At 38.3% G+C, this 25,935-nt stretch overlaps 1 protein-coding gene across 19 annotated transcripts in view; it reads right to left on the reverse strand.

The window, feature by feature from the left end:
• The window catches only part of SoxN (SoxNeuro), a 212,283-nt gene that overhangs the window by 125,754 nt on the left and 60,594 nt on the right, over positions 1-25,935 (reverse strand). For 17 of the 19 annotated variants that reach the window (XR_011159914.1, XR_011159913.1, XR_011159908.1 and 14 more), the window contains one exon: positions 11,558-11,587. The exons of the other annotated variants lie outside the window; for them this stretch is intronic. The gene's annotated coding sequence lies outside the window, so the exon portion shown is untranslated. The remainder of the gene's footprint in view (positions 1-11,557; positions 11,588-25,935) is intronic. 19 annotated transcript variants of the gene reach the window in all.

The following is a 25,935-nucleotide window of genomic DNA, read 5'->3' on the forward strand; positions in this document are numbered from 1 at the left end:
TAGAATGAGTTTTACTATTAAAGATAAAGCATTAATTATTAATAATTAATTAACAATCGATTTTTCGAGCGTTAGGCAACCAATAAAACGACTGTGTGTAGCAAGTATACAATGTGTACGATTAAGCTAAGATAAAGATAAAGTAGGGGTAAAATTTTTTAAGAAACCGTCACTAAGTAAGTAGATAGATTCAGAATTTAAAAAATTATCGAAAAACACTCGAAAAAAAGTTTATAAAAGAGATAAAGAAAGTAAATGGTTCTAGAGTAGAAGGGTATTAAAGTGAAATGTCCATTCAATGTTACATTGCTTCCGGCATGTATGGGAGGCATTGTTAAAATGTTAGGGGAGCGCGTGCAGTGGTGTTTCGTAGGCAAAAGGAAAATGCGAACTTAAGCACTTCCTGATGACCCTGTGACTACAGAGAAGAAAGAGGAAATAAAAAAAAAATGCTGACAAACTACCAAATAAAACTATTGTAGAAAGTAAAATGTGAACCGGGCATGGTTCAGAATCTGTGAGTCATTCTCACTCGTGAACCGGGCATGGTGAGTTGTTCTACATTGAGTCATTCTCACTTGTTTAATTTTATTTACAATTAGTAGAATAGAAACGTTTCTCTTTCAAAAAATCGTGGAAATATAAACTGAAAAATGTTTTTAATTTTTTGTGGTGCGGTCCCTCCGTCTGCACTTGTCGTCGAAAATAATGCAAAAAACACACAGCGAGAGCTGACAAATCCATAAGAATCGGGCGATATAGGTTGTAAATCCAAACTGCAAACTGTGTAATCTGCGGGGGATCACCCTCATACATCCAGCGTATTTTATCGCAGCATCACCCCATATGCATCCACATAATAATGCGGCATCATTGTCCACATGTCACTTTCTTCAGGAGTTTCCAGTTTAATTACTGACGGGTGGATAACCGCCCCCTCGATCGAATCGACGACGGCACAGATCGGGTTTTTAAGTTGGCGCTTTCCAGACGAGACATAAGTCATCGTCTGGTGACAGCCATATCGACGTCCCCACAATTCCCTCTTCCACTCGGATGAACGTCCCTATCACACATGACATCACGTCCGGAAGTCAGCGTATGTATATGCATGAGTGGTGTATTGCCAACGTTACAGTCGATCGGACTCCCGCACTACAGCCGGAAGTCCGTCTAATGCATCCGCAGTCAACTGTCGACCAACTACCCTATCAACTCCGCAAAGATTTCACCACCGGGATCCAGGAATTTCGACTTGAGAGGAACGGATCGCGAGGTGGGTTTTAAAATGCACATTTCGGGGTACGAACAACCACCTTGTCCTCATGGAAAAATAACTTCCATCACGTACAAGAAAAAGATACCGGACTTTAAGAATTATTTGCGACAAACAAGCAACAACTTTGCTACGAAGCTTGATGGACAGAAGAGAAACGGAAAACTACTTTCTGCGAAGTTAAGTTCGTGTGTTGCTCCGATCGATGCTACAGTTTACATTTCTAAATCATAAATTCCGTCCATAATATTCAGTTAGTATTTTATTTTGGTCTGATCTAACAACGTAACATTCCATTGAATTCTCCTGACGTTTCCCGGGATTCTCTGATTGAGAAGTTTTGGTGAGAGTTGACGAGTAAAACGTTTGGGACAAAGTGGGAAGCAGCAAATGAGAATCAGCTAAAACCTAAAACATAGAATAAAGAAGAAAATGAAAGAAATCGATCGATTAGATTTTATTAGAATACGACAGAAAAGATTCTTGGACGATTATGTAAAAGGGATAAAACAGAGTCCAATTTACAGAGTGAAATTTAAATATTCTTGAGATTATTATGTAAGTATACAGGGTGATTCAAGTTTTACCGTACGCACCCTGTTAAAAATTTGTAAAAATCACGAAACGTTCCCTTGATATAAGGCTTAAATGTGTGCAATCAATTTTCCAGTATCAGAAAATTATTAGTTTTTGAATTATTCTACTACAGCGTCATAAATAAATACCTCACTGTTGGTAAACAGCCAACAAACGTCTGTTGAGAACTTTTCTATAGTAATTCTTAAGTCCTTAAAGGGTACCATAAACAACTCCGGTCAACCTCTTTTGTGGACGAGATTGCCCAATTTTATAATAAATCATAGTTTCATAGTTCATTACGCGCATTAATATCCAATTCCATTTATTTCAAAAAATGGTAATGTTTTCATGATTTCAATGACAGCAAATTTTTCCTAAATGTTTGAAAGGAATCAGTGAAAAATTATGTAAATTAATGTTAGCGGTTATTGAATTAAAACTAAATATTTACCTACCTGTTTCATTAAAAACTTTGAAATTTTTACAAAATATTCTATAACGATACACAGATGGGTGTTTTCGATCGGGCGGTAAAACTGGAGTCACCTTGTATAGTAGGTATGTCCTAAAATTCGCTCAAAGGTATTTGATTTTTTTATATCCATGGAAATAAGAAAGAACAATCAAGCAAAATTATTATCTTAATATGTTGATACATATTAAGACAATAATAAAGAGAATAGTAAAGCCAGCAAAAATGACCCAGATCAGAGAACTCCAAGGAAATCACAAGGAACAACAAAAAGACCACAGAACGACATTGATAGCAACTTTTTTGATTTTGATTCATTTAGGTTGAAATCATTTATAGGTAAATTTAGATTCAATATTGCCATAAAGGGAAAAGAAACACCACAATAAAAAGTAAATCGTGCTTAAAAAGGAGCAAAAAGATAAAATCTTATACACTGCCGAGTGGTAGTTTTTGAGGGAAGGATCCCTAGTTTAATGCAATAATTTTGCCGCTCCTGTACACATATCATAATACACTTTCAAAGTGGTTATCGGGAAAAAGTATCTTGATAAAATGAAGCCAACACAGCGTCTAACGTACATCTAAAAATAGATAAGTTGTAAACTATTCCCCGACATACATTACAAATTCAAATTTAGTTCTTTCAGTAAACGTCACTCTTCAAAATACAATGTCATACTTTGGTGTGTGTATTATGTAGGTATCACTGAGGAAAGGGTAGATAAAAACGGAAAAAAATGTCAAATATATTTTTTGACCGGTTTTGATTGTTTACAATCATAGCTGGCAACAATAAGCAGATAACTGTAGAAGATTTCATTTACAAAATAAATCCACTGACGATAGATCGTAGTAGAACATTAATCTGATGAATAAAAAATTCTTTCACTTAGTCAATATTACAAAAAAAGTACATTGAAGACTATACATTTTCCACGACTATACCAAAAAAAAATGGAATTTCATTTGATTTTTAATATTTGACAATTAAAATTGTGCCTCGTTAGCGATTTTCTACGTGATGCGCGATGTGCGCATCCGATTGGCGATCTGCCGGTGAATGTAAATACGAGGGATGGATTGGCCGACGGCCGTGGGTCATAGTATTTTTTTGTTCGCCACTGTCAGAATTTGTGAATTTTCTTCTGTGTGAACGAATTTTGATAAATGTCACAACTGTCAAAAAGAAACGTCAAGCTAATTTTAAAGATTTTAAGCGATTTGCAGCCCAACAAAACGTGGTATTCAATTCGTTCGTGTGTAAATTGAGCTCTTGAAGGCACTCGTGAACCCAATTTACACACGAACGAATTGAATAATATACTATTCTATCACTGGGTGTGGAATTGATATTCTTTCTTTACATGTTGAATATCCAACATGTAACAACATGTTTGAGACTTATCTTGTAGCTTTTAGAATGATACTGCGGATCTCTGTTACTTTCTGAACGTTGGGGTCAGGTAAAAAAAAGTACTACACAAAAAGTCCATTATTTATTATTTTTTTAAAGTACCTACATGTTTTTTGCAAAACAATCCCACCAAGCAATTTTCTTTTTTCTGTTTGGAAAAACGTCATTTAATTTTCAAGATTTTTTTTTATTATGCTCGAAACTGTTAACCGTCACTCATTTGCAAAAGGAATCAATCTGGCACTAGCCAATCTGTTGATTGTCGGAAAACGGCGACATCCTTATCTGCAAGAGTCCTCCCGACCGTACGAAATAAATCCTGAAACATCTTAATTAGGCTCCATCGCCGTCACGAATCACCTCCGCCGTCGAAATCCTTTTCGTCCTTTTCCGTGCAATTACGCCCCGTATCCGAAGTGGCGAAAAACGATTGGAAATTTCCCTGTTGTTCGTAATAAATACTTGCATAATGACATCCGGCAAATAAGAAGTCGTAGTCGAGCGGCATCTTCTTTGAGGAAGAAGTCCGAGAGCGTCCCCCCGGTCGTCATGGCGACGCCGCCACTCGCAGCCCGCTATATCTTTTTTAACGGGCCATAATACGCGTGCATAAAGAGGACGATGTGCGTTTTAGGAGTCGGCGATTCGTCCTCCACTTAACAAAAATAAACGTTATTTTCTTTGCCGTCGTTTCGTGTTTGTCCAACTAATGAAACTACAAACGTCCGTAAAAACAAACTGGATAATGGGCGGGCGCGGAGGGCGATCGTCAACTTTGTTATGGCGGTTCACAGCTTGCTCGATATATTCATGGATCATAACATACGGACATACATCATAGCTGTCGGATCGAGTTCATTTATTACGGCCAGAGGGACCCAAACGTTTTATTAATCAGCCGTTGATTAATCTCCAGTGACCAACAAACGGTGGCGCTGCCGGGGTTTAAAAAGGTTCGCCCGGTGCAGCAGCGAGAGGGGAGTTCGGATGGTCAAAAAGCAATTTTCTGATTGACTCCGGTCCCATTCCGTCATCCCATATTCATTAAGCAGAAACCGAAGATAATGATAGCAATTTACCGAAATGCATGTTCGAGGAGGGAGTAAGTGAAATCAGTGGAAATCACTCCGGCCTACTCGAGAGCCGTCCCGACCCTCCCCCGATGCGTCGGGCATATGTATGATTGCCTCCCCGTGTATTTTTTATGCGCGTGCCTTATCTGGCACTGTCTTAATTAAAGCCTTTGTGAGAGCCGGGGCTGTCATTACTCCGATTCCGGGCCCGGATTCGCCACCCTCGTACACTCTTTCCTTCGTCTGGCCCTACACTTCAAACGCCGGCTACATGTTGCGACAGGGAGATTTCTCTCTTCTCACGACAACAGAAAAAATTACAAACGATGTGATGGAATCATAAACCAAAAATTAGCAATACATATTCATTTATTTTCATGTGGTGTCTGATTTCCTTGTGTTTTAATATCAGCATTTTCAAATAAAAAATTTTCATATACAGGGTGTAATTCAAATACACGGAATAATTTTAACCACGAGCTACAGGCTTCGTGTAGAACTCAAAAAAAAATATTTAAAAAATTCTATGTCAAAAAATAAATTGACATTTAATGATATACAAGGGTGTATTTTAAAAATGTGCCGAAATTTTACCTACGAGGTTGTGGGATAACGTAGAAGACCAAAAGCAACTATAAAAAATTGTACATCAAAAATTAAATGTCAATTTATTTTTTGACATAGAATTTTTTAAATATTTTTTCCGAGTTCTACATAAAGCCAGTAGCTCGTGGTTAAAATTATCCCGTGTATTTCGATTACCCCCTGTATATTGTGAACTTATAAAATTTGGAACAAAATTCATAAAAGCGTTATGTGATGTTTTTAAGAAAATTGCTCAGACACGTCGATTTTATTTTGAAAAATGTCATCTCGAAGAGGCCAAGGAAAACAAAAATAGAAATGTTTTTTGGAAAATAAAACTTACTTTCTTAAAATGCAAAAATTTTCGATCTACCTCGTAAATAAAAAATTCTAGTTGTGTAGAATTTCTTGATTGTCTTCCTGCAAAGTCGCTTTGATATTTTAAAATGTTATAATTTTATTTCGTCTGAAATGTTCTTCATGTCCGCGTGTCTGAAGACTCATAACGTTCGATTAGCATTTGGCGCATTCTCGCAATTTCAGTCTTGGAAACAAGCCGTCGTCTGCGTCGCACTTTCAGCAGGGCTGAAATTTTTCGTCTTGCGACGTCGTCGAGATCGATCGTCCTCGGTTGGAAATTGGGTTGTCATGTTTCGTTGATGTTTTGAGGACAGGCGGGCCGTAATGAATCAGCGGCAACTCATTTGCAACTCGGTTCCTTTCTTTCAGACCGAGTCATCAACTAATTTCTCTGAAACTCGCAGCTTTCGCAGGATTATTACTCTAGTCTCGGCTGTTTCGGTCGCATGGCAACCGGCGCCTCCGCGGTTGCCCTGGCGACAACGTTCGCTCTGGATGTGTGACTTGCAAGTCAACTCACCGAAGAACTCCTCTCGACCGTGCTTTGCTCCTCTCGGTCGGTAAGTAGGACTGTTTGTTGCCAGGATCATTCGAGATCGAGACGCGCGCCTCCGCCTCTCCAGAAGACGTTTTCTCGCTCCTCGTTTTGGAGAAACTTTCCCAGCAGAAGTCGTCGGTGTCGACGAGGAGGGCGTCGCGGTCCATCTCGGAGATTCTTCTTCGGCATCAGAGGCGCAGAAGTGCGGAAGGTGTCCCAGCGGAAAAAAATGTTTGGTACCGCCGAAGGTTCGTGTTCACGGTATAATCCGCATCCGCCATGTCGAATGGGGCATGTCATGCGAGTCGAACAGGAGGACAGAGCGGAGGCAGAGCCGATGTTAATTCCGCGTCTCATCGCCAGAGCAGAGCGGGGTTCCCGCGTTGTAAAAAGCTCGCCGCGAAGGCTTCATCATCAATCACCGTCGTCCCCGCACTTCCCGCCGCCCCCGTAATGACTAATTAAGGGAACACGCGTTTACATGTGACCTTTAACTGCCACCGCCGCACAACAGATATTGGTTTTCCAGGGCGAAATGCCACAACAAAGTTTAATGGTCTTAGGGCTGTGTCTCTCCGGGACCAAGATCAAAGCCCAAATGACAAGAAAAAGCCTACTTTACCCGATATACCCTTTTCTATCGTTAAATAGTGGGGACATATTCTACTACTACGAAAAAAATTAAAACACGAATCATGAAACGATATCATAGATATTGGGTTATGTTGATTGATAATAACTACATAATAATCGGAAAGTGTTACCTAAAGGTTTTTCTAAATTAATAAAATAAAAATCTACATGTTCTTTCTCCCTAGAGTATGTATCGCGCGTTCAAATGAAATCCTGGGCTGGGAAGGCGTTGGAAACCGTCAATTGTTGTGCTTTTTTAAAGCGTAGATTAATTGGAACATATTGACAGCTAACCTAAAATTTAGAGTCAAAAATATTTCTTTTTTTAACAAATATCACTCGTGTCAAACGGCGGGAAATTTAAACTTTACACTGTTCTAAACGGTTTAATTTTTCCAACGCCTACTCAGCCCCGGATTTCATTTGAACACACGATAGAATTAACAAGTTTGTATATACCGAGTGGTTGATAAAAGTCACCCCGAGCTCTAGGACTTTTATTACAGATGCCATTGCCACGTTCGATATGTCGATCAAAATGGTTTATTAAATATTACATTCTGACCTGATTAACAAAATTTCAGAGCTAATTAGATTTTATCAGCGATCGTCAACTTTTTATTTTAAAATGTACGATTTTGTTACTTCTTCTCAAATTTGAAGGAGTTTTTTTATTCTGATTTTAGCAATGATAAAATTGATGAAACCTTGTACGTTTGTTGGTAATTTCGGAATTAATTGTGGCGGCTTGGACTTGATAAATCCGAAACCTATCAACGCAGTTTTTTAGATTAACTAACTGTTGGTTAACGGTGTAAGTAGTTATTTTGAAAATTAAAAGAATTCATCTGATTAGGAGAACATTTGTAAAAAATAAAAGAAGTTCATCGGGTGGCTTGCACTGTTACCAGATTTAAACCCGTGCGAATTTTTATAGAGTCTTATAGAGTTAGAAATAATAGATAATAGTGGCTCTATAACACAAAACAAGGGTTGTAGGAACAAAAATGAACCACGACTAGAATTTTATTCGTACCTATTATTAAATCTACAAAAATGCAATTAGGAAAAATTTGGCATCACTATATTCTTGAAAACATCACCGGTTTTTGAAATTTAGCTAGGGCGGCCACTTCCACAAAAGAGGTTGACATAGGTTGTTTATAGTAGGTACCCTTTAGGTACTTAAGAATTACTATAGAAAAGTTCTCAACAGATATTTATTGGCTGTTTACCAACAATGAGGTATTTATTTATGACACTGTAGTTATAAATCTTGGTCATTTTTCGCTGTTAATGTTAAAAATGGAATAATTTCATAAATGTGTTCTTTGAATTAATTAATTGTGAATTACAAGCGTGTAAAAAATTGTTATGAGAATACTATCAGTTGGAAAGGTCACTCTCCGTCCACTGCTTTGTACGGCAACTACCTCCTCTGTCACACCATTAAAATTCAATACACCTTGACAGCTGTCACTGCATTTAAATCACTTGATAAATTACTAGACGCAAAACTGGAAACATCACGAAAGCCTCGCACCAACCACCCTTTTAAATTTGAATTATTTTCGAAAAAATCCACTTTTCCGTTACAACGTTTTAGATCGAAAAAAATCAGTTCCGGTCCGCTCTCGTGAGGTGCCTTTTGTGCAAGTTTAGCAAACCGCCCCTGATAAAATCTTAATTGGGACAGCGTTTACCCGAAACTTGGCCGACCAACTGGATCCGAAAACATCCCCCGAGCAGCTCGTCGAGTGGTGTAAATTAATAAGGACGAAAGCATCTCGGGGCCGAAACCCTCGTCATCGGAGATCGGGATTCTGAGTGAATTTGCGGTCCGCAATGAGTCAAACACACGTGCTGGGGCGGACACGTGCCCGAGTGGGTGGCCAATATTGAAAATTGCATAATTTAGATCATCAAGCGCCTATATTCAAAGCTTTAGCGGGGGATTAGGGTGACGTGGGGAGGGGTGAGACCGTCTCGCCGGATCACGCCGGAACTTTTATGTGTTCGGTCTTGGCCGAAAAAATCGAAATTAATTCGGACAGGATTAATGCGGTAATGAAGCTATAAGGAAAGGACTCATCAGATAAGCCACGGTACGGGAGAAGGAAGCCGTTATTAGCACTCTTCCGGTATCGCACTAAATCACGCAGATAAACCGCGCTTCCGGATTCGTGCCTTGTTATTATGACAAATTGGTGCTAATGCCAATAATGCGCCGGACCGACATCAATAATCTCACTGAAGGGAAAACTGCATTAAAAAAATAAAAAAATAAATATCGCGCGTTGGAAAAATTAAACCGTTTAGAACAGTGTAAAGTTTGAATTTCCCGCCGTTTGACACGAATGACATTTGTTTATGTTTAATCGGGACATAATTGAACATGTTTGTTTTCAGCAAAAGGTGCTCTTAGATATTTGCTTCGAGAATAGGAATCGTTGAGTTGTTCTATTTTCAATGTAAAACACTGCAAAGAAAGAAAAAAATTAGATTTTTTTGGGTCTAAATTTTAGGTTAGCTGTCAACCTGCTCCAATTAATCTACGCTTTAAAAAAACACAACAATTGACGGTTTCCAACGTCTTCTTATTTACTTTTTTTTAAACGAATTTAATCTTTTTTTAAGACATTTTTAATCTATTGTAAGTACTTATTGCTACTATTAATAAATAATTAATCACTACCTATTACTAGCATTATTATTATGAATTGCATTTATTAGCTTTGAACAAGAAGAGCTTATTAAGTGTAGACCTCTTGGAGAAAATTCTTGACATTTTAAAAATTCAATCTGGGAAGCGTCCTCGTCGGAAAAGCCGCCCACCCCACCCTTATATTAGTCAATTAATTCCCCGTTCTTAAGTGGCCTGCACGATGCATTACCTTAACAAGATAACCTCCTTTCTTGGCTCCGGTCCGCATAAACATAATAAAATATGGCTGTCGAGTCGAACCTGTCGGAATGTTTATGGCAGACCAATCAGGCCGAGAGCCTCCATCCCGGAACCCGGACTCGAGCAAGGTACACACGGCCCATTAGCTGATGACGACCACCTCTACTTCCGGTGACCTTCCGTCGGAGCGGAACTACGATGTTCGCCAAATCCCACTTCCTACGATTACAATCACCAGGGCCGTACGGGTGGCGACCGGGCCCCGGCTTATGGAAAAAGCTCTCGTGGAGCTTCCGACGGAGGTGCATGCGAGCGGCCATTTGGACTAGTTGCTGTCGCATATCAAAGCTCTGGCTTATCTGGGATCTCGTTGCGAAATTAAAGTCGCTCGTCGATATTCGCTTTGATGTTGTTGGCATTGTTTTGGAAGGAGATTTCGATGCAACGGTGGACCGATAATGGGGCTGCGTTAGAGAAATTGTTTTCGGGGGGTGTGCGAGGAAGCGGAAGGCTCGGGTTGCCTCCGCTGAGGGAAAGTGGAGAGGATCACGGCATTTTTAAATTATCTAAATGGAAGAATAAACTTAATAACAGATTCTACCTTCTTCTCTTCGGGATTAAAAATTTTGTGCACGAACGAGTAATCCGTAGTAGAGACCATTATTTTACAATAGTAATGATGGTGAGCCCCCCTCGACTATCAATTACCCGGGCTGCCCCCGGAACGGCCAAAATAATAGCGAAATCAGTGCCCGGATGCGTTTTTGTGAGAAAAAACAAGCAATGCGGGATTTACGAGGGCACTACACCCATCTGACAGCCGATCAACAATACCAACAGAGCAAACGTTGTCATATCGGCGTTCGCATCGCCACAATTAAAACACAATAAATCGTAAAAAGGAAACGACTCCTTGACGAAATTCTAATCCAATTGATGTGAATGCAACAAAAGAGACAACTCGTGTTTGATTTTTCACACAAAAGCCTGAATCGAGCCTTCCAACTAACCGTTCGCACCATTGTTGGGGGATTTTTCCCGGGCCGCGCGTAAGGTGGCATGCGTGCACATGTGTCCGGTTGCCAACTTCACAAAACTAATTACCTGTAATGTGCAACGTGATGAGCAAGTCAAAGCGGCGAACGTGATTAGGCGAGAGCGGCCATATGTGTGACGGGCTGAATGGAAACACCGGAATCTCCGGTTCTTCCAGTCGGGAAATGAATGCGGCTAATGTCAGGTGCAAACGGTGTCGAAAAAATGTCGGGAGAGGGCGCTGTCCGGAATGACGTTTGACGTTCCGCCGATCGCTTAATCCGGCATAAATTAAGTTTATTGGGTGGAGAGATGGGGGCCAAATTCGGCAGACATCTCATCACCTATAGAAAGTCGGTGAATGGCGGCGTCGACCGAAAGTTTGGAAGCGTCGGTCAGTGGAAATCTGATGGCTTCCAAGTCTCGGGGTCTGAATGAAATGAATGGGCGCGCATTGTCGACCACTTAACGATTCAAAGGCCTTAGCGTTACAAATATCAAACATCCAATTGTGCATTCGTCAAAAGGGCATATCATACCTACTCTAATCCTATTGTGCGCTTAATCGCCTTTGTGATCCCGCGACAGCCTAATTACGGAAAATATCTATAAATAAACGGGCCTAACAAGATCAACTTTTATTGAATTTTATTGGAGACAGACGAGATCAAGAGGAACACTCACCCTGGCGTGTGGGAAGACGACGGGGTAGGCCTGCAACAAAACAAAAAAATATATTCGTTTCTTGTTGCATCTTGGACCAATTTTTACAAAATCGTACATAAAATAAATCGACTTTGATCAATGATCCAAGTAGCGTTTTAGGGTAGAGATATTCAAATAAATTATGTTGTTTCAAAATCGTACCCACTCTCATGCACAGTTGCAGCCAAATAAAAGCGACCACTAAATTGACATTTTATGTCATCTTTATAAATTTCGGTAATTCAGGCTTTTAAAATGAAAGTTTCTTTGGTAACCAGATACCCATACCTGTGGCACAACATAATAATGACGGATAATGTCAATTTGAAAAATAGTTTTTTATCTTATCTCCTAGGAGATGATTTTTCAGGTGATTTAATATTTAATTCCGATTCACAACAGAAAAAATAGAAAAAAAGTTTTATTTGGCCGCAACTGCACCTATAATAAGCACCAATAATTAAAGGGACAAGCTTAATAACTAATTGTGTAGAGCAACTATTGCTCTAATTATCCCTAATAAAGGAAAGCCTCTAAAAAGGCGAAATAACGAAATTATTACCCAATATTTTTTAACGCTATGGTCTATCACGAGTCGTCTGTTGTGGGCGTGTCCATGGATATCTGATTACTCAGATGTCAAAATCAAAAATAGCGCAAGATGACCATTCAGTGTTAAAAAGTAAACAGTTGTAAGTTGTAATCGTTTGCTATTCACGTTTTGATAATTTTTGTTATATGTATTTAGCGAAAACTGAAGTATCTCTGATGCCATTGAAAACGAAAAGCATTGCACACCACCAGAATTGACGCAGATCGCGGCAAACTCTATGTAAAATTTAGTCCCAGTAAAGTACCGAAAAGTGTATGATTGCTACATAATGCTCATGATGAAAAGTATCTGGCTACAAAGGCTCCCTAGAGGAAGAATTATAAATTATTATTGTAGGTTATGTCTGAACGGCGCTTGTGATGCGATGAAATCACCAATTTGACAATGAGAGATTTGGGTTCTGCTATTATTTTACTAAAAGTTCAGGATACTAAAAATTACAAATCGCGATCATTCACCATTTTGGAAAAGTTTTATCCGGAAATTTGCAGAAAGTACATCCAATAATTTAGTACCACAAGGCAAATAGAAATTACTGGTGCCTTAAAATTTGAAAACTGCAAATTTGAATATAATTTTAATGTAACTGCAAGAAAAGAAAAATGAATAAGTGAGTGTCCGATTTTCTTTTGTGATCCGCTTGAAGATAAGATACATCATTCAGAGTAGGTCTTTTTGTGCTTCGCCCAGTTGCTACCTCAACTTCGTCTCGGTTTTCAATCTCTGGGCTTAGCACAAAAAGACTCACTTCTACTCTTAATAACTCTACTACTTACTATTCATCGTAGATGACAACAAAATCGTTTACAAGTGTAGTTAAAAAAAGGAACAAAACAAAGTAGAAAGAAAATTGGATAAAGCACAAAGCACATCATTTAGATTTATAGGAACAAAGCGTGTGAGTGAGAGAGAGAATGAATGAAGATTTTAAACTCATCAGAAAGATTTTGGGAAATTCAAACAAAAGTAGAATAATTCTTGGATTTAGGAAATCAACGGAATTGCATGGCATTGCAAGGGTCAAATTCTTAAGCGCTTGTGTAAAGGCAATTTTTTTTTTGGATGCACAATTAGGTAGGTATGTTGTATCTATAGAGTTAGAAATTTAGATTCACATTTAGATTTGCAATGCAAGAGAAAATTATGTAAGTTCAGTGTTGTTCTTACAAAATTAAAATTTTAAATTTTGGTGGAAAAAGCAGCAACAGAGAAATATTGAAAAAGTTAACGCTGTTAAAAGAACAAATTTTGAGCCCAGTAAAACTGATTGCCCTTTTGGTTAAGAAATTTGGTGAACAAATGGGATGTTTAAAAAAGCTTTCTATTTAAAATCTTTCAAATAATTTGTTTTAAAATCACTACAGCGAAATATGTGATCTTTTTGCATTGAACAATTTTTGATTAATTATTTGTTAGAACTGTTGTTGTCCGGGAGGAACTGTCCACTATCGTTCGTACTCAATTAGTTGGGAACTTCGCCACAGAGCACAAAAAGCCATCGTCAAATTGAGGCTCTAAGGCGAAATTCGCGAAGGGGTAAACTTTACAGCGGGGACAATTCAAATCTTTGACCAATGTTCATCTTTTTATTTGAATTGATCGGTTAGCAAAAAAAAGACTATCTCAAGAAAATAGGAAAGATAATTTGACTAATCTACAGGATCTCCCAAAAATGGCGTACTAACTACTTACTACCCTATCCAGGATGTTTAAATGTACACGAAAAAAATATGGAAAAAAATTTTCAGACAAAAAAATAAATTAATATTTTTTTATTATTAACGATAATACAATGTAAACAAAGATGTACTCGTACATCATTACCTTGCAATGTTACCGTAGTGGATTTAAAATATTTTTTTCGATTTCCAAAGCTTCTAAATTCACTATTGTGCAGGAGTAGATATTGGTAGTGAGTAATCCTGTACTTTGTGATAATATGTACGATTAGAGGTAGCTGTCATGACAATTTAATACATATACATATTTCAAAATAATTTTCCTGTTAAGTGCCACTTTCAAGGACCGCCCAATCAGCAAATAAGTCCAATAGAATTTTTTAAACATTTTTTTGTAGTTTACGGTAGTCTCTTCTACACCGTAGTGCACCGTTAGTACGCCATTTTTGGGACACCTGTATGTATTTTTGATTTCATAGATTATTCAATGTCTTTCTTTCCATTTCCAATGTCGCACTGCCATGTTCTCTAATAACACGTCTTCTTAACAATCATTTCCTGTAAATTTTTCTTAATAGGGATGCATCGACGCATCAGGAAGCAGTATAACTAAACTTGATAAAAACTCGTGGATTACCTATCATTGACAAAAATAAAAATAATTCTTAAAATTCCCAAAACATCAAACCTATTATTACTTCCTTTACAAAACTATCTAATTAATTATTATTGAACATTTTTATTTTGTACGATGATGGCGCTACTTTGGCCGGTGGTGTAACAAAAGTAAGCATTACCTTCGATATCCCATCTTCTATCCCTAGAGCCATATTTTTGCGCCGCCACTGGTAAAAATATTCCGTACCGATTTTGACGACTCACCGTGGTGTTCTTTCTTTGGCCGAAGTCTACTGCACATTGCTATTATCTACTATTTAAAGGGGATCCATTCATAATCAGGGATATTTCTGCAAATATGATCAACCAAACAAGAGGTTAGAGGCGACTGTGGACAACAAAATCTCTGAAGACGTGCAGCGTAACTTAATAAACTCACTTGTCAATTTTGACACTTGGGTGAATTTTATTTAAAAAATTGTTTTCACTCGGGAACACAAAGTATTCATGACGGAATCCTACTTTCTAAATTTGAACGAAGAAAATGGTGACCAGGTTACCGTACACAACGTTGTTTGTTGGAGTTTCGGCAAGTATGATTTAAGCTACGCCGCACGTTTTCAGAGTTTTGTTTTCCATAGCCGTCCCTTATTTCTTTTTTTCGTGCTCATATTGTATCAAATCGTGATAATTCCTTTTTAAACTTTTAAACTTTTATTTTACTGGCACATACTGAATTAAATATGTATTCCCAAGTCAGGATAAAAAGCTACCTTTCGTGTTAAACGATTTACTACATTTATAGAACGTTCTGTATATTTGAACGTGGGTGTAGCGAGTTACCTCTGATATTCGTTTATCTTATGTCATATTCACAGAATAAATTAGTGAAGCAGGAACGCTTTGTTCGACGCCTAGCAGTTGTATCAAAACTAGTTGGGTAGGTATGTGGGGAAAATTCGCCAGTTTGCTTGAATAATTCAGCGAAAGTCTTCATTTCCCGACTTCAAAGCTTTTCCTCGCCATTGATACCCTCCATTGTCTTTAACAAAATCGAAATAACCGTCAAAGGCCAAATACCTGCCGATCCTCGTAAAATTCCAACTCGTCGTAAATTATCAGGTTGCAAGTGGCACCCCGTCCCCGACGAATTTTTTCGACGTTTTCCACTTTCACCCCTCGTCCACTTCAAATGAATCACATTCATTTGCGTGTAACTTTAATAACCATGATCCGAGGGCGGCCGAAGGGGTTAATTAATCCCTCATCGTAGTCATGGTCGCAGAACGATCGTCCCCCGACACTATTCCATCGAGTTTTTAATCGATTCGTCCCGGCATTACATATAATTTCCCTAATGCGTGGGGAAAGGGTGGCGCGCAGGGCCGGCTTCCCTCGCCGGGCCCGTTGATATATTCGGTGCAAGTTGAAGTATAAACGAAATTAGAATCGCTAAGTGAGCGAGGGAATTAGAGTTTGCCAACGGCGGAGTCCCGTTGGTGCGCGATAAGTTCTCCTCTGGTGGGAGAGCGACCGACGAGAGCTCGGCACGATCCCCAGTTCGACCAACCCCACGACCTGAACTTGTCGACCAATCACTGCCTAGAACAAAAGAATACACTCACCGGCAAAAGTTTCACGTTTACGGCAGCGCACGCCGATACAGCCTGCTTCCCCGAAGAGGGATCGGCCAGATCTTCTGATTAATTACTTGGTTAATATTTAGTTTCGCGCTTTCGCGAACTACCCCGGCTCGAACGGGAGGGGGTGGCGTGCAACCCCCACAAAAAGAACTTTCTCCAAACTAACTTATCCACTCCTCCGTTTAATGTTATTGCCTCGGTTGTCCCCATCGCAAATCTCCCAAGACGCTAGTCTATGGGGGTTGCGACCAAAATAAAATTTGTAAAAGTCTTATCTAAATTAAACCAATTAATTTATGCAATTTAAATTAAAAACAACCAATTTAAATGGACCAAATTAATTCTGTTGTGACACATCGATGGATAGTTGTTTGCAGGGCCGGCTCAAGAAATCGCCAATGAATGTGTCACGTCATCTGTGTTCGATAAATACATTTTTTAGACACCTTTAATGAAAACGGTAATTTTACGTAGATACTCAAAAGCGGACGAAAAGTAACTCTTTTTCGGACGCTGATCGTGGCCTCATCTGTTAGCCTGTCTAATAAGTTGGCAACAAAATCGGTCATTGTCGTGTCACCATAAATTATGCAAATTGTTGGTAACCTAATAATAAATACTATAAAATATATACCTACAAAACAAATTTATAGGTATTTTTTCCAACGATGTTTTTTGCTTAGTAGTTCGTGCGGTCGCCTAAAATATTTACAGCTCTGCCAAAAACTGCCATTTGTCCTCGCCTGTTTTGAAGCCTCGGTTGCGCCTCGGCCAGAAAACTCAAACTCGGACGAAAAAGATGCCCTTTTTGGCCTTACACACAAATAACTATTTATGACGTCAACTCGTGCGGGTAATTTTTTTGCGGAATTAATTTTGTAATTTTCCTCTTGGGAGATTAGTTGTTGATCAGTTTGAGCGATGTCGTAGATTGTTGCATTTGCGGCGAAATCGACAAAACTGTTTTCCTATCGGACTTATGATCTCCAAGTTGCAAAGAATGTTCAAGATTCATTACAAAACGATCCCCTCGATTTCAGTCGAATAATTCTGAAAGCGCTCGGTGCACTTCAAAATTAAAGAAAATCTCGATGCGCTGCTTACACACAAATAAAATGATTGGGATCGCGGTCGGGTTTCTCACGTGTTTTTCATTATTTTTTTCCCTGCTCGTAACCAGGCGTTCTGAATATGAACCGCTCACTTTTTCCTTCCATCCGGATGGCCGACATTTTTTTGGCCCTGGCCCTCGGGTCAGAGGATGAAGGAAGTCGGTGACGTTTCGGCGAAGGAGAAATTCATATTTTAGCTGATGTCTGCAATGCGCAAGTGAGCGACACAAAAAGAGTAAATTTATTAGATAATAATGTTGATTGAATATTGGTGTTTGAAAATGTTGATAAGAAAATAGTTTTGATACAAGAAATTATAAAAAACACATATGCGGTTTGCAATCGATAATTGATAAATGTAGGATTTGCGGAACTGAAGGGGAAACAATTGAACACATCATTTCTTCTTGCACCGTTTTGGCTCAAAGCGAATATAAGAAACGTCATGATATATTTGCTAAAATTATACACATGAATTTAGCTGTTAAATTCAATTTATTAAAGAATACACAACCACATTATAGTTATACACCAGAAAGTTGTTTGGAAAATGATAATTACAAATTATATTTTGATAGAACAGTTTTAACTGACATTAAGCATAACAGACCAGACATTATTATTTTAAATAAACAACAAAAGCAAGCATCGGAAGTGCGCCATTTTTCGGACACCTGTATACCTTGCACACCCGTTCGTGGTACGACTAGAAGGACAAGGTGGAATTATCTACTGAGTCCTGATTTTGTTCTAAATAAACAATAAACTGAAATAATTTGTGACTTTGATAATAATTAGAGATAGAAGACAAGAAAAACGAAAAGCTCAGATGTAATTAAAGCTAGTTTGACACGATGCTAAATTTTGTAGAAAATTTGTTAGAAAATGAAAGAGGACCAATGAACGATCATGGTCCTGATCGAGGGTCTCTTTCATTTTCTAACAAATTTTCTACAAAATTTAGCATCGTGTCAAACTAGCTTAAGAAAAGAAACCCTGCACAATGCAAACAAAAAACAGGAAAAAAAAAGAAGACGAAGGTGAAGAGTCTAATCCTGAGAGTGAGCAAGATTTCGTAAAAAACAATAAGAAAATTAATAGCTGAGAAAATACAGAAACTTTCCAGAAAAATGTTATCTGCAGAAACTGAATGGAAGAATATGAATATTGGGAAAAAGGTAAAGTACCTATAGCATAAAATGGTAAGGAAAAGAAGTTGCCAAAAAATGTTATGGAAGAATGACCAAGGATATGAAAGAAAAATAAAATATTAGACAACATATTGAAATAACGGGTGTTCAAATGAAAAGTTCATCAAGTTGGCTATGACTTTTTGATGAAAGAAGATAGAGCGAAAAAGGGATGGGGCCTTCTTTGACAGATTTGATGTTAGTTGTGTTTTGCGAGTATAACGTCTTTTTTGTTCGACACTGTCAGAATTTGAGAATTTTCTCCTATGTGAACGGATTTTGAGAAATGTCACAACTTGTCAAAATGAAACGTCAAGCTTATTTTAAACATTTTAAGCGATTTGGAGCCTTTAAGGGGATCGTCGAACAAAAAAACGTTGCTTCAACTCGTTCTTGTGTAAATTGGGCTTTTCTGGCACTCGTGGACCACTCATGCCTAAAAAAGCCCAATTTACATACGAACGAGTTTCTTTTTCTGTGGAATTATAATAAATCAAGTGCTATCACAAGTAAACAACATTCACTTTTTCTTTTTCACGATGATGTTGGAAAATGTGATGAGAAATTTTCATCGTAGAGTTTTAAAATGTAGGTATGTATCGATGAAGCTGGTCAACATTTGCAACATCTTCTATGATTTTAAAATTGTCTTGTGTGCATTTAATGCTTTCAACATAAAAAAAACATAGACATGTCCTGGGCTAATTATAAACCTTTTTAATAACATGGCATTCACATTACATGCAGTGTGGAATAAAATGATTTATATCTAGTTACCTTTGAATTTTTGCACATGTAAATTTTCCTGTACCGCTCTACTTTTTTTTTTGAAGTGCCGAACTATTAGTTCTGTCAATAAATGTCATCAATCGAATTGACAATTGTTACAATTTATGTACTAAATTGAATTAACAAACGTTGGTGGCCATACTTTCAACACTAGCTGTGACTTGCTTTTGTTAGCTCCTTTTTAATTTCAATCTCTACTTTGCATTCACATCATCCCTTCGAATAAATCACATTTGGAATTTTGGAATATTTTGAGGTTAGGCTTTCTTTTTTTTTGTAGAGAGGCATTTCGTATTTTTACAAGGGTAATGCAAAGGTAACTAGATGTAAATGATTTTATTCCACACTGCATAAAATAAATTTAGTCAAAAATGTCACTTCTTAATATGGTCCTAACTTAACTTTTGTCATTGATCTTCTAAGACATGTTCACAATGTTGTAAAAAATTCAGAGGCTACTTGATGAACTTTTGAATTGAACACTCGGTACATTTCAATGTTAGATACAACGTGCTCCAGTTAATTGAACTAAAAGATAAATACAACAAATCTATTAAACAATTAATAACTTATTTCTTTATTGATTTTTTGGGAGACTAAATATCACTTAATTGGAACCAAATTTCGTCTTTCGACTCTCCAGTGGAGGCGTAAAAATGATCTTAGTGTATATTATCATCGTTTTTTTTCTTAGTTTCGATTCATTCATCGACATTGAAGGAATTGAATGAATTTTTTTAAAATTTGTGATCATTTACTAAATTTTCATATGGAAATAAACATAGTTGCAAAAAAATATTACATTTACGAATATTTTCTTACTTCGTTGTATAAAAATTCGTCTAATTGGACCAAATCCGTTTCACATTATTATTTCCACTTCAAGGAAAGAATGCTAAAAAAATGGTATCTATGCATGGAATTGATTTTTACTTCATTTTTCCAAATTACAAATAAGTATGCGCAGTTTATTTTGTCCGTTAGAGCATTTGAGTTAATATAATAACGTCGTCTTCACGTTTCCAATTCTTCGAGCGCGTCGCACTAAAAGAATAAAGTTGCATTGTCGAATTCACCACGTCCTCGCTCCTTCGCCAAAGCAATATTTAGCGCAAACCCCCGCACGATCTCGTCCGCTCCGCGCCGACTGTGACAGGGGTTAGGTCGTCAGCGAGGGCAGATGGTGGATGCTGGTAGCGCGAGATACGACTCCGCGGCGGCGGATTTCGCTGAAAGCTGGGGGACCATTTCAAAAGACTCAAAATTACTTTCGGGATAAGAGGGATTAGGCCGGGGCGGTCGCTTGTTTCTGGCGCGCTCCGAGGGCATTAGACAGGCCTGGGTTCACGCGGCCAATGGCATTACTCGCGAATTGCAGATTTCGCTGATTGATTTCCAGAGGTTTTTTACGGGATGCGGAATTAATTGCTTTTCGGGGAGTTGCATAGAGGGAGAGTTGCGTCGCGATGGACGCGAATTACGCAAATTGCATTCGACGTGTCGCGCGCCCAAATGTCACGCTAAATGGAACACGTCTAACACATCTAATCATATTTTTAATTGAGTTTCAGATCTGAACCGTAACCGGCAATTATGAGCCTTCGGAGGTGGAAAGGTGAACAGAGGAACGATTATGTAACAGCTCTTTCAGCGCTCGATCGAAAGGTTTCCTTTTCTCTCTCCATTTAAAACAAATCTTTTTCTTTGCATTTTCGGACAAATTAAAACTTTAACGAAACAAAAATTATCTAGGTTCGTCTTTCACAAAACAATCAAAACACTAAACGTTTCCACGACAAACGACTTATCGTCCAGACCTCATTTTGGGCTGCTTCAAGCTCTAAAGGAAAAACACCGATATCATTTTATTGCTTGCTGGAAATTCCAATTTAAACTGAAAATTTCAGAAAACAAACAAACAAAAAGAACAAATTAAAAGAACGTCCACAAAATGCACATTTTTGACACCAAACAATTATCTTCCGATAAAAACAATGTTTTTCTTCAAACGTCCGTAAAATATGACATTGCACTGATGCATTGATAATGCTAAAGTTCACTTCATTGTCATGGCATCTAACGAGCTGACCAGCGTCTGTGAAGTTATTATCTACGCTGAGGAGCGTCCGTGAAGTTATTATCTCCGCTGAGGCCGTCCGTGAAGTTATTATCTCCGCTGATGAGCGGCTGTAAAGTAAACTAGCTAAATCATTTGAAATTCCTACCTGGTTTCTTAACATGTCTTAAATAATTTGTTATAAAGGTTTGAAGAAAAAATAGTACCTATATGTTATTCGGAGCCAAAATGGTTCATTTTTGCTCCTCATAACATAATATACTATTACGATGATTTTTCATTTTTACTTTTCATTTTTAGAATTTAAAAAAAACTGTCATGCTGAACAGAAAAAGAAGAAAGAAGTTGTAACATTTGCACGCTTGTTTATTACTCTAACGATATCTTTGTTTTTGTTGAGTAAACTTTCGATTGCGTTGAAAATCTTCAAAAATACTCGCCCCACTTTGACATTTTTGCGGTAAACATTCCATCACCACCTGAGACCTTCCCACCACCTGGACGAATATCGATGTCACTGTGTCAAGCGCTCCTCACCCTCGAAAATGTGTCCTAAATTACAAAAACACTCCGATAATTGGTTCCACGCACGCTTCATAATAACTTAATAGCCAATCGATACTATGTACATTAGTTATGATGAGCATATAGTATTTCCATTAGGAATGACAATAGAGGTGGAAGCACGCGAGTCGTGTAGGAGTTGTCTGTCGCTAATTGACAGCAACTTTGTTTGTTTTAAGGGTAGCACATGCATTTTCAATCTACTCGAGTGTGTTTACATGTGCGAGTGTTCCGTAACGATTACCGCGGTCACTCTTCACCCCTTCTCATCTTCGTCCTTTAATATTGTCTATCGAACCCGCTATAAACCGCAAATTACGGGGTAGTTAGGCTCGCTCTGTTATTTGCACCAGATGTCTACAGTTGACACCTACAACCTGATTCTGATTTTTTTTAAATGAACAAATATCACAACAACAACAACAACACGATAACAGTAACAATAATAATAACATAATATAAAAAAATATATACGTATGTATGTATGTATGTATTTATATGTAGATATGTATAGGTATTTGACTGATTTTTTATTTCAACCCTGTGTGAGTATTTTGATCCCTCCCTCCCCCTTTCTTATTTTCGCACATTCAACTCCAAACCGCAAATTATCGTGTAATTCGAGTCTGTTTTTTCTCGTCCCACACGTAAGCCAATACATAACATTAAGGTTATTACCTAACAAAAACACCCATTCAGGACGCCGCAACCCCTAATCAGCCATAACAATGGCGGCCGTTCGGAAATTAATACAAAAAAGCAAAACCCTTATGTCTCGCCCCTCAAGCCTTTGGGAAATTATTCAATTACTCCGTCCTAAATACAGACATTTTTCGCTCCGATATTTAATTAAATCAGGCTCATTATGGCCTCTCTCGTCCAATTATAATGTGGCAATTTCAGAGATGATTGGGCGAAAACTTTGTTTCAGATGCTGCATCGGGACCAACAATTACACACCACTTAACGTGCCATCGATAAGTAATTTCACGTTGCAAATTTGATTAATTATGTTTTGATTGGTATGACCGTGTGTGATTTTGTTATCCTTGATGGTGGGTTTTTGTTGTTGTTGTCGTTGTTGTTTTCTTCGTTTTTTAAGGCGCTGTGCGTGCACCATATTTGGTCCACAATGCCAAGGCAAACTCTCGGAATTATGACGGTTTTTTACTAAATCCAGATCTAATTGACGGTTGTCAAGAGGTGTTGTTTTTTAATGGCCACAAAAACTGACATTTTAATATTTAATTGTGGCACAAATAATAACCAACGGAAGAAAAACCACAGACGAAAGAAACAAAGTGAAAGTTAAACGAGAGGAATCGGTATTGTACTCTGATCGAGAATAGAATTAAAACTAATACGGATTTTTTTCTTTCTTTCTTTTGCTCATTAAACGAACATCTCCATTTATCGAACGGTTCAATGTTTGACCACATGACCAATTTTGAAGACTTTTAAATGCATCCAGTAACTAATGAATTTGTCAAAACGTTCATTTGGAATGTTTAAAAAAATTGTAAAATTGAAAATCTGAGCAACTTATCAGATGACCAAATATACAGGGTGGAATCGAAATACACGGAATAATTTTAACACGAGCTACTGGCTTCATGTAGAACTCGGAAAAAATATTTAAAAAATTCTAAGTAGGTACCTACATATGTCAAAAAAAAAATTGACATTTAATTTTTGAGGTACAATTTTTTTATAATTGCTTTTAGTCTTCTACGTTATCCCACAACCTCGTAAGTAAAATTTCGCATACCTATCATATTTTATAAAATGTCCGCCATGTATAAAAAATTGTATCTCAAAAATTAAATGAATTTATTTTTTGACAGAAGTTTTTAAATATTTTTTCCGAGTTCCACATGAAGCCAGTGGGCTCGTGGTTAAAATTATTCGGTGTATTTCGATTACACCCTGTATACTGGGTGCCCCAAAATCCAGAACAGGTTAGCAATACGTTGTTAAGTAGTCATTAAAATAAAAATCAATCAAACTAATCAGACCCTCGGCTTCGCCTCGAGCCTGAAACCTAGTTTTCGCGCTGCAAAAGACCCCTACCGTACCTACTCTAATGTAAATAATTATTTCAGTAGCGAACATCTCAGTAATGCAAAACAATACATACTTAAATCAATAAAATTGTTTTTTGTTATCCATCGACTATTTTTCTTGGTATTTTTTACCACACCTCCGGTCTGCCCTTACCTCGATTGTCTTATCCTTCTTTTAATCTAGCCATTCATCTGGTAAGACCTTTCTCCTTCCTCTCTCTCTTCTAAAAGCATTTCACAGATTTTGTTTCGCTCGTTCAATAACGGTGTGTTTCTGTAATTCTCCTTTCCCTCTTCATTCTCACTCAAGACTCGCGCTCGCAACCCTTTCCCTTCACCCTTTCTCTATAATTTCTCCAAATTTCTCTGCTAATTCCCGCTTTTTATTCGAACCAAATCGGCACCCTTTTCGAGACCCTTTTGCTCAAAGAAAGAATCGGCGCCTTCTCCACCCCCAATCGTAAATCACCGACGTATTATAAATAAAGGCAAATTTCACGATCGACGAGGTCGGCGTCGAGGGTAACCTCCCCGCCTAATAAACGTGGATGACTTCGCACCTGTGGTGTGGTAGCGTCGCGACGCCGCTTAATCCGTGCAATTTCCCCGCCGTCGTTATTTTTCGGGAACATCCGATAACAGCGACTTATCAATTCCGGCAGAAGCAAATGAATCGTAAAATTAGCGTTTAGCCGTGTCGCGCGTAAATAATATAAAAGTCGCGGCGGCAGTCATTATCGGAAACTGTTTTGCATAAAGATCGGCGATAGGACCGATAAAACAGCGCCCCCGAATTATGCACCGCCTCCAAATTGGCCACTTATTCCGAATTTACTTTATTTTCGCTCGGAATTACTATTGATTTATGCGGGGCTCTCGTCGATGTGTATATCTGCAACCAGTTGAATCGACGCTTTTGTTTGAATTATTAGTTTTGCGCCTGGAGTCGGTACGCGGCGGCGGCGGAGGCGGCGGCTTCCTTCGTTTGTGTATTGTATCGACAGAGACATTCTCTTGTTTTTTTTTTCGACTTTAATTTTCACCACCCATTGTCTACGGAATCAACGGAAACCGTTCCGAAACCCAATAACGCCACGTAACGCGGCCCCAATACGTAACGCAAACATAACACTATCACTGAAAAATTCAAATTCGATAAGCTAACTCTTTTTAAGAAATAAAACAGGTCCAACACTGGAACCTTGAGGTACACCGTTATTTACAGAACATTCGCAGATATTTTTTTCTTTCAAAATTGAAAATTTGACCGACAGTTAATAAGAGTCGTATCAGAAAGTCATCGCCTTTCGGGTCGATTTAAAGAAACACAAAAATCCATTATTAATTATCTGGAGATAATTACATAAGACGGTGATTAGTCCGTGGTGGAACACGTGCTTTGTGGCAGCGTGACTCGGCGCAATACTCTTATTAAACCCCCCGTCAATCAGAAATGAGAGAAATAGAACAAGAAAGTGTATTATTCCCTTTTCGAAAAAAAGCCGCCGGGAGAACGGACGCGGCGCAATAATTAGTAGCGACTCCGGTAATTAGTCGGACGGAATGTGACGTGTTCGAATTTTTCCGGGCGCCGGAGCCGGTGCGTTTAATATTTCAGCGCCGTAAGCTGGAAACAGAAGTAATACGGAGTGGCTGAGGAGGTGAAAGAAGCGGATTGGAAATGCGCTCACGTTCCACCACCAATATCCAGGCCGCGTCATGTTTTATACGTCTTAGCCGGTGTGTTTGGGGATTTTATGAGATTTTTTTCGGAGACAGATGTCCTGGTTATTAGTTCGCTATGTGGAATACGAGATTCGGTTTATGAGATCATCTGTTCGGCGAGATTCCTGCAGGATCCGTGCCCGTGTCGTCACCAATTAAAGACAACACAAAGAAAAAAACTTTTTAAAAATGATGGTCCAAAAGAAAGAAACAACGACGACAGGGAAATTACGATAAAAGTAAAAACAACTCATCGAAATCAAAGAAACATAAGAGTAAGAGTC

The sequence above is a fragment of the Tenebrio molitor genome, chromosome 5, assembly GCF_963966145.1.
Source record: "Tenebrio molitor chromosome 5, icTenMoli1.1, whole genome shotgun sequence".
NCBI lineage: Eukaryota > Metazoa > Arthropoda > Insecta > Coleoptera > Tenebrionidae > Tenebrio > Tenebrio molitor.